The sequence below is a fragment of the Ictalurus furcatus genome, chromosome 13, assembly GCF_023375685.1.
Source record: "Ictalurus furcatus strain D&B chromosome 13, Billie_1.0, whole genome shotgun sequence".
Taxonomy (NCBI): Eukaryota; Metazoa; Chordata; class Actinopteri; order Siluriformes; family Ictaluridae; genus Ictalurus; species Ictalurus furcatus.
Window position 1 is genome coordinate 3503706 of NC_071267.1, and position 11002 is coordinate 3514707.

Consider the following 11002-nt stretch of genomic DNA (forward strand, 5'->3'; position numbering starts at 1 on the left):
TCTCTGATTCTGTTTTCTTCTCTGACTCCTTCAGGTGTATATCAGTTTGTTCATTTGAGAGTTATGATACATTATGTGAAAGATTGTAAGTATTGTATGACATGAGTAGCTCTCAGCCACTTAATAATTTTTTTTAAAATGGCTCTCAAATGAAAAAAGGTTGTAGACTCCTGCTCTAGGCATTTCCATGACGTGTAAAAATTTTGTTTATTTTATACACCTGAATAAAAGATTCTGAAGTCGCAATCCCTTCATTGATAATGTGTGCTCGAAATCGCGTTTAATAAATATGTAAGTTGATCTGATAGTGGTCAATATCGCGCTTGAATGTGAGCGAGAATAGAGACACAGAGATCATGCCTGATCATGCTGGTTTCGTATGGAAACCAGCATCAGATTTAGGTATTAACTTTAATAATAAAGATAAATATGTGAAGTAATAGGTGAGGAGCTGAGAGAGAGTTGCCCCTCCTCCACAGGGAAAACAACATCTTCCTGCTGGAGTTCATTCTCTCTCTCACAGCTCCATCTGAGTGGAGTAGCAGAGCTGGACACTAACTCAAGGCAAGTCATGTTTTTTCTCCTTATCTTTACACACAGTTATAAATCTGTTATGTAGTTTAATTAAATTAAATCGTTAAACAGCGCTTCAGCTATACGGTTTAAAGAGGAGACAGCTAACTAGCGGTTAGTCATAAGATGAAATCTACCGAATATGATTTAAGCTGTGATGTAGAGAGTAGAAACTTCTTTTGAGTAAAATCTAACATGTTAAAGTTCAAGGCTCAAGGTTTACTTCTTCCTGTGTACCTTTTTTTTTTTTTTTTTTTACACCCATTTCCCCACAAAAATGTTAGCTTTGTAGCTAACATGCTACTGAACAGATTAGTTTAGTTTAGCACAGCATGAATTTTAGCTAACATGAGCTTAAAATGGACTTTTCCTCTTTAAGTCACAGCATTTTGTCTGAAGTTGTAAATAGATGATTTTTTTTGTATGCTTATATTAATCAGTTCTCAGTGAACATATTAACTCTAGCTTGGTGCTAGCTGAAGTTCAGTTGGTTAGTTACACAAGATGGCACTGTCTGTCTTACCTCAGGGGCTATGAGCGGGCATGTTACTGCTGCCGCTTTCTGAGAGAAGTGTTTTATGTGACTTGTTAAGAAGTTGTTTATCATCAGAATGAGCGTTTTAACCGTTTAACAGAGAAGGTTTTCTTACCAAAGACATTAAATCAGCTCTTCACTGTATTGCTGTGTGCCTCAGTGTGTTAATTCTGACGGGTATAATTCAGAAAAACCGTTTTTCATGAGTTTCCAGTACTACACACGTACTAAAGATGTGCGTATCATAAAACATACCAAAAATACCTTTCCACGGTCTTTATGAGCTCTTGTTTGAATATTAACCATTGCGATTGAAAGTTTACTGTTTTCTGATATGTATGACTTTTGCGTTCTGTGAGTACTTTGTGCTATTTTTGTGAATATTCATAGGTCAGATGCATGACAATTTGTCACATAAAGATGTATTCTGTTTTTGATAAATAGTTTGTTCATATTGCAGCTCTTACCATGGCCTTTCAAAACTCTTGGAGTTAGAGGATCTGAATGTGTTGCAGGTCTGAATTTGGTGTCGCAGGAAGCAGTGTCCCTCAAGCTGACGCTATTTTCTTCTAATCTCTATACTTTAAAATGATACTTTTTTTTAAACTTTTACAACGTTTACAAATATAACTGATACTACTTTAGATAAAACAATCGTAACGTTGCACTGTCGCTAAGTTTTATTGGTTCTTACAAACATCCGCGACTAGCTTATAGCCCGCTAGCATCACCTTACCGCTAGCCTTGTTTACATTTCACATTTATCTCATTTACCGCTGTTTTTTAAAGCAAATATGTCAGTTGTTTCTTCGCTTTTGAGTGCAGATGAGGACTCGCTCAAGCTGCACATGGTGCTGCTGGAACTGGAGGATGTGCAGAAACAGATCCGTGACCTACTCGACAAGCAGGCCCAGCTGCTGGAGTGAAGAACCGCACTGGAAACATCTTGTGCTTCTGCCCACACATCCAAGGTAAGCACGCAGCATGGTATTACCACTCCCAGCCCCTCTACGCCGTGTGTTTCTCTTTGCAGGGACCGTGTACCCAAGAGTTTTCCAGCCAAGGTCTCAGTCACACCAGCGCCGACACACCACGGACCTTGGGTGCACCAGCAGCGAAAGGCGAGAGCCATACCCCGGGCGAGAACCTCTCCATCTCCGGTGTTTGAGATCCCAACCAGGAACCGCTTCACCCCTCTCTGTCAGACCAGACCAAACGATGTGATCGTCGGGGACTCCATTGTGCGAAACGACTGCGTCGCTTCAACAAAGGGTAAGGTGCACACACATTGTTTTTCTGGTGCTCGTGTCCTTGATGTTGCTGCGCAGGTATCCGGGATCCTGAAGAAGGACAAGTGCATTGGAGCGGTCGTGCTGCACGTGGGGGCAAACGACATCAGGCTGCGGCAGACGGAGTTTCTGAAGAGGGACTTCGCCAGCCTGATCAAGATGGTATGAGGCAGATCACCCACCGCGAAGATCGTCTCTGGACCTCTTCCCTCATACAGACGTGGAGCTGAACATTTCAGTAGACTTCTTGCTTTGAATGACTGGTTAGTTTCTTGGTGTAATGCAGTGGTTCCCAAACTTTTCCAGGGCAAGGCCCCCCAAATGGCATTAACATTTGATCGCGGCCCCCCTTTTGAACTATAGACAATCTATTAGCAATGCTAGAAAAATCTGTCTCTCCACCTTAATAGGAGATAACAAAAACAATTCAAGATTTCAAAACGGTAGCAAAATTAACTAGGAATAAAACCATTACAGAAAGAAACACTCAATCATTACATATCAGCGAAGATTTCATGGATTTTTTTCAGTGGTAAAGTTGAAAATATTAGATGTGAAATTCTAGCTATTAAATTAAAACCAGACAGTATTGTAACTAACCCTGTAGATGATAATATAGCAATATCAGATCAATGTTTAGAATGTTTTACTCTTCTTAGAGAGACCGAACTAGCTTCATTAATCTCTTCAGCAAATTAATTTTTCCGCAGTCTGAAGTTGTCTCAGACCATTATCGCGCGTAAAACGTACCTACACATCAGCTACTGCACCAAGCTTCATAAATAACCTCGCAGAAACATCAATTAGATTTGGATCACCGTCAGATCCGATAGAACTCGATCAGGTGACTGAAAGCTTGGAGTCAACAGTCCGCTACACGCTAGATAGAGTGTCTCCACTCAAAAGAAAAATAATTAGAGAGAAAAAATTAGCACCCTGGTATAACGATCAAATGCGTACCTTAAAACAGACAACTCGACAATTAGAACGTAAATGGCATCAAACCAAACTGTGATATTCCAAACAGCATGGAAGGAGGGCGTACTGAAATATAGAAAATCTCTTGGCGATGCTAGAAAAATCTTTTTCTCCACCTTAATAGGAGATAACAAAAACAATTCTAGATTCCTATTCAACACGGTAGCAAAATTAACTAGGAATAAAACCACTACAGAGAGAAACACTCAATCATTACATAGCAGTGAAGATTTCATGAAATTTTTCATTGATAAGGTTGAAAATATTAGACGTGAAATACAGGCCATTAAATTAAAACCGGACAGTACTGTAACAAACCCATTAGATGATAATGTAGCAAAATCAGATCAATGTTTAGAGTGTTTTGCTCCGCTTAGAGAGACCGCTACATTAATCTCTTCAGCCAATTCATCAACTTGCATACTAGATCCTGTACCTACATGTTTCTTTAAACAGATTTGTCCTGGAGTAATTGAACTGCTTTTAAATATAATCAGTTCTTCCCTTAGCACTGGCTATGTACATAAATCACTTAAATTAGCAGTTATTAAACCCCTGATTAAAAAAACCTGACCTTGACCCCTGTCAACTGTCCAGCTATAGACCAATATCAAATCTCCCCTTCACCTCGAAGATCTTAGAAAAGTTTGTAGCAAAGCAGTTATGCTCGTACTTGCATAGGAATAACATTCATGAAATGTATCAGTCAGGATTTAGACCTCATCATAGCACAGAGACAGCGCTGTTTAAAGTAGTAAATGACCTACTACTGGCCTCTGATCAGGGTTGTGTCTCACTGCTTGTGTTACTTGACCTTAGTGCAGCTTTTGATACTATAGATCATACTATTCTCCTTGATAGATTAGAAAATGTTGTTGACATTAAGGGAACTGTCCTCTCCTGGCTCAGGTCTTATTTGGCCGATCGTTATCAGTTCGTAGATGTAAATGGAGACATCTCCACGTATACTGAGATTAAATTTGGTGTTCCACAAGGTTCTGTTTTAGGCCCACTACTTTTTAATTTATATATGCTACCTCTAGGTCAAATTATTCGTAAACATGGAATTAGCTTCCACTGTTATGCTGATGATACACAGTTGTATGTTTCAGCGAAGCCAGAGGACAGACAGCAGCTTAGTAAAGTTGAGGACTGTGTAAAGGACATTAGACGTTGGATGCTAACTAACTTCCTTTTACTTAATTCTGATAAGACAGAAGTACTTGTATTGGGACCACGTGTAGCTAGAAGTAAGCTTTCTGATCACATAGTTACTCTGGATGGTCTTTCTGTTTCATCATGTGCAGCAGTAAAAGACCTTGGTGTGATTATTGACTCCAGTCTATCATTTGATGCTCATGTAGATAATATTACTAGGATTGCCTTCTTTCATCTCAGAAATACTTTTAAGATAAAAAATGTATTGTCACTACATGATGCAGAAATATTAGTTCATGCATTCGTCACCTCTAGACTAGATTACTGTAATGCCTTACTGTCTGGATGTTCCAGTAGGAGCATAAACAAACTCCAGTTAGTCCAGAATGCAGCTGCTAGAGTCCTAACTAGAACCAGGAGATACGACCACATCACCCCGATCTTATCCACACTGCATTGGCTCCCAGTGAAATCTCGCATTGATTATAAAATACTATTATTAACGTATAAAGCACTAAACGGTCTCGCGCCACAGTATCTAAGTGACTTTTTGGTTTTCTATGATCCGCCACGCCTACTTAGATGAAAAGATGCAGGCTATTTGATGGTGCCTCTAATAGCGAAGGCAGTGCAGGGGGAAGAGCTTTCTCTTATATAGCCCCACAGTTATGGAACAGTCTTCCAATTAGTGTTCGGGTCTCAGACACAGTCTCAGTGTTTAAATCTAGGCTTAAAACATATTTGTTTACTCAAGCCTACCATGACTAGACTTTCTGTTATGCCAAGCACAGTCCTAATAATCTTATCTCTCCCTCTCTCCTTCTGTCGAGCCACACACGATTTTTATGGAGACACTAGAAATCCTGATCCTTTCTGCTCTCCAGACCTGCCTGATCCATTTCGGATGTCCTACCTTTGGATGGAGCTCTCATCTACTCCAATTCCAGATTGCTGGGACTACGGCTGCTTCTAAGGCCAAACAGACTTCATATAAATCCATAATGAACTTTTTCACACTCTGTTGTTACCCAGATGAGGATGGGTTACCGTCTGAGTCTGGTTCCTCTCAAGGTTTCTTCCTCTGAACATCTTAGGGAGTTTATCCTTGCCACCGTCACCAACGGCTCACTCAATTGGGATAAATTTGCACTTTTAATATCTGTATACTGTGTTGATATTTTTGTAAAGCTGCTTTGAGACAAAGTCTATTGTAAAAAGCGCTATACAAATAAAATTGAATTGAAAAAATTGGTGCTTTTCAGACTTTACGGTGGTGCTTGACAGTGTGTGAACCGTGTAGATTTTCACCCAAGTCCTAAAAGTAGATAAAGAGAGCCCAATTAAACAAATGAGACAAAAATATAATATTTGGCCATTTATTGAGCAAAATGATCCAATATTACATATCTGTAAGGATCAAAAGTATGTGAAACTTTGTTTTTAGTATCTGGTGTGCCCCTTGTGCAGCAATAACTGCAACTAAATGTTTCTGTTAACTGTTGATCAGTCCTGCACATCAGCTTGGAGGAATTTTTGTTCATCCCATGATACACTTCCACAAGCATGTGTTGTGAAAATAAGACTTTGATAGATCCCTGTTCTTTAAATACAATCGGGTGCTCACTCACCTGTCATCCCATTTATTAAAAACACCTGACTCTAATTTCACCTTCAAATTAAACTGCTAATCCTAGAGGTTCACATACTTTTGCCACTCACATATGTAATATTGGATAATTTTCCTTACTAAATAAATGACGAAGTATATTTTTTCCTCAGTTGTTTGACTGGGTTCTCTTTGTCTACTTTTGTGTGAAAATCTGATGATATTTTAGGCCATATTTGTGCAGAAATATAGATAAGGTTTCACACTTTCAAGCACCACTGTAGATCCCCATGAAATGAATGTCATGTTTTGAAAACAGTTATTACATCATTGTCATGTAATGGTTTTAGAGACGGATGTAAGTGCAGTTAAGAGTTTTATTGAAGAGAGAGAGGCAGGCAAATCCAAATCGAAAGGCAAAATAAGTGGTCTTAAACATGCAAAGGTCAGGCAGTCGGCAAACAGGTTATACTAGACAAAAACAAGAATCAGAAACACGTGGACATAAACACGATCAAAAACCATGGAACTAGAAACGAGGATGAACGGCTTAGTATGGGTCTGGCAATAAGCACACAGAAACACATAATACTTAACGTCAAACAAAGACATATGAGGGGTTTAAATAATAAATGCAATTAAAGATAATACAAAAACAGCTGTGAATAATGATGACACATGAGGGAGACCTTCAAGAACATACAAGGCGGAGACAGTACAGAAACCAAAACAAAACACACATGTCAAAAAGTAAACAGTCTCACTGACAACCCAGAAGTGCACACTGTCGCGCTATGGGCTCTTGACAAAAAAAAAAAAAAAAAAAACCCACTCCCCTCTGGCGGTCCTGGCCCTCTGGGCAAAATGCCCACAAAGCCTCTCAGGTCCCGAGGCAGGCATTGTCCAACAAATAGATTATTCCTCGAGGAGTGGGGGAGCAGACATGAGGCTGGGCCAGGCTCGCCAGGGTCGTTAGGCAGGAACCAGGCTTGGGAAGCCGTGTCGTCAGCTTCAGACAGGAGCTTGACTTGGTGTGCATTCCCGTCGGCCACGGGCATGAGCAGAGCTTGGTTGGCTGTGTTGTTGGCCTCAACCATGAGCAGAGCCTGGTTGGCTGTGTCGTCGGCCACAGGCATGAGCAGAGCTTGGTTGGCCGTCCTGTCAGCCTCAGGCGTGAGCGGAGCCTGGTTGGCTGTGTCGTCAGCCACGGGCATGAGCAGAGCTTGGTAAGAACATGGCTTGGGAGGCCTTCTCGTCAGCCTCTGTGAGGAACATGGCATTAGAGGCAATGCCATCGCCCTTAGACAGGAACATGGCCTGGGAGGCCTTCTCGTCTGCCTCAGACAGGAACATGGCATGAGAGGCAGTGTCGTCACCCTCAGACAGGAACTTGGCATGGGAGGTTGCCACGTTGACCTCCGGCTGGAGCTTGGCAGGGGACATCACCTTGTGGGTCTTAGGCTGGAGCGCTGGAGATGAGGTCGCCACATTGACCTCCGGCTGGAGCTCGGCGGGGGAGACCACATTGTGGGTTTCAGGCTGGAGCTGTGAAGATGAGGTCACCATGTTGACCTCCGGCTGGAGCTCTGGAGAGGAACCCACCTCATAGTAGGTGATTAATGGCCTCGCAGGTTCGCCCGTCAAGCTGGCCCTCCCCCCAAAATTTTCTAAATTAAATTTGAAGTCTGCCTTTCCATAGATCACCCTCATGATGCAGATGAACTTTCCAGGCTGATATTGCATGTGGCGATCAGGAGCTCCGCCCACTGGTGAGCCGCATCAACCAACTGGGGTAAAAAGAATTCTACCCACTGTCTCTCCTTGGGCTTGTGGTTAACTAGGCTCTCAAAATAGAACTGGCACTGACGAAAAAATCCCTTCCAGGGCTTTCAAAGCCTTCAAAGGGAGCCAGAACTTCCAGGTCGGTCCTATGGGGAACTCATACTGAATCAAACACCGGCATAAAGATCCCAGTATGATTCTCCCTTCGCTCTCCTGCTGTATCCATGTTGCAGGCGAAGTGCAGTTAAGAGCTTTATTGAAGAGAGAGGCAGACAAATCCAAATCGAAAGGTAAAATACGTGGTCATAAACAGGCAAAGGTCAGCTGATCGGCAAACAGGGTATACTAGACAAAAACAAGAATCAGAAACACGTGGACATAAACAGGATCAAAAACCATGGATCTGCTCACTCCAGTGCTCAGCACAAGGGGAAATCCATGGCAATCATCAAGCATGTTGAATATCCACTGGTTTCACTTCAGCCCTAGAAGCACTCTGCTTACACATCTGGTAAAGGACATTTGTCCAAAACATTATTTCATTGGAAACTTTGTCAATTAATATAATTTATAACCAGTTCTGTTCACACTTGACATAGTATTTCCTATATCACTTAATTAATGCAAGTTCCCTTTCAAAGGGAACTTTGATGTTGCGTTTAGCATAACACTATGGGAGTGCCTCTCATGCGCGACCAGCATCTGAAGCTTGTGTAAAATCATACCTATTTATAGGCCTGCCATTATCAGGTGACTTGGCAATTAAGCATGTCGCGTGATATAAATATGGCACCTGTGAACTGCGCCATCAGCCTTATTATCTTCAGCGAAAGATTGCATGTCGGTTGTTTGTGTAAAGAAACAAAAATACGCTTCATTTCCTCTCTATCTTTTCTCAAAATCTCTGGACGTTTCTATCCATTTAAAAAAAAAAAGAGAAGAAAAAAAAGAAATGAGCAAGAGAGAAAAATATGAGTGAGAGAATTCAGGAAGTGTGTTACGGCTTGCTTGAGAGGCTGCGCATGGTAATGCCTACATTAGGCAGCTCCGCTCGTGACTCGCGCTCTTCTCGGAAGCCGAAGCGAGTTGGGTTTCAGAGCCTCGCGGATCTGGGCTGGCCGCTGGATCTCTGGGATCTGCTGGGATCTCTTATGGATCCGGAAGAAGAGCCGGAGACGAGCGCTGCTCTATCTCTTACTCTGTCTTCTGGGTCTGGCTCTCCGCTGGATTTTGGAGCTCGTGTCGCGACTCCTCCTTCCGCTATGGAAAGCCAAAAGGGAAAAAGAGAGAGAGAAAAAAACACACACACAAAAATAATAGTAATAAGTCCTCTCTGACTCCGAGGAGCCAGAAGGATGTGCTAAAAACTGAGAGCAGCATATAAAGAGCTGCTTGAAGTGATTACTAAAGCTGGATGAGCTTTTTTCTCCCCAGTGAAAGTAAATCCCTCACCCTGCAGGAAACTCCCCTTTCTTTCAGAAGTGCATGACAAAATATCAGGCTTCTGTGGGAAAACCATGCATAAGCCGTATCTATAACCCCACGATCTTGGATTATTCTGCCATTGTGAGGAATGAACGGCATGGCTATTTGGCTATGCTGAAGGTGGAGGAGGCGCTTGCGAGTTACCTCTCTCCATTGACGGCAGGTAATTGGGGGGCCGGCTTTGCCATCCAAGCCACCGTGTAAGGCCACCGTGGCATTGGTGGGCAAGGCCTATGCAATAGTAGTCTTGCTTGTGGGTCACTGCAGAAAATGACAGTGTTGCAGGCCTACCAAGCAGACCTGCTGAATGAGCTGGACATATGGCGGCATTCAGACAGTTCCTTCCCTGTTGTGTCGAGTTCACCAGCACTAGTGCAAGGGAGACACAGAAGGTGACTATGGTAGCCAGCCAATCCCTGCAGACAGCCAGGGGAACCGGGCGGCTACAGTCACGGCCTGCTACTAGGCCTGATCTGAGAATGGTCATAAAGGCCAAGCAGGCAAAGAAGAGCGGTCCTGAGGGGCCGTGGAGGGATGTATCAGGGGACAGGAGGTTGTTAGGGCAGTTAGCCCCCAGTGCTACTGTAGGCCCTCCCCTAGCCAAGGCTGTCCCAAGTTTTCTGTATTCTGTGGTCAGCGAGCTGTCACAGGGCAGCGAAAATCTGATGCTTTCCCTCCAATAGAATGTGGAATAGTTAACATCACTAAAAGACCGTCTGGCAGCATGGAAACTACTGCCAAATGTGTCTCCATGGGTTCTGTGTACCATAGAAAAGGGTTACCGGGTCCAGTTTAGAGCTTGAACCCTCTCCACCCGGGTCATAGGTGTGCTCATCACAGTAGTCAGCACAGACCAGAGCCCGACAGTAGCACAGGAAGTAAGATCCCTCTTGGACAAAGGGGCCATAGAACATGTACCCCGTTCACTGAGGGAGGGAGGTTTTTACAGCCGTTATTTCCTGGTTCCCAAAAAATAGAGGAGTATGCGGCCAATTTTTTGATCTGCGTCATCTGAACTGTACTCTTCGGACACACAGGTTCAAGATGCTGACGCTCAAACTTATCGTTCCACAGATTCAGTTTGAGGACTGGTTTGTGATGATATATCTAAAAGGTGCATATTTCCACATTGAAATATCGCTAGCTTTATCCCCTCGCACCTTCACAAAGTGCATGGATGTCACTCTAGCTCCATTGTGACTCCAGGGCATCCATGTACTAAGCTACCTGGACGACTGGTTAATTATAGCACGATCCAGGGAACTGGCGGTTCAACATCGAGATGTTGTTCTCGCCCACATGAAGAGCTTGGGGCTCAGGTTGAACCTCAGAAAAGTATGCTTTCCCCAGTGCAGTGGACAACTTTTCTAGGGGTTACAAGGATTCTACTATGATGAGGATGTTTCTATCCCCAACATGCATAGGATCAATCCTATGAACACTGAGCAAGATAAAGCTGGCTCTTGGGAGACTATTGGAGCTTATGAGCCTATTGAACAGGAGACCGTTCAGTGGTGGCTGAGAAGTTGGACTAATCAGTAATAATCAGTGTCACGCTGCAATGCCAATGTGCTCTGTGAATTTGAGTGTCTCCAG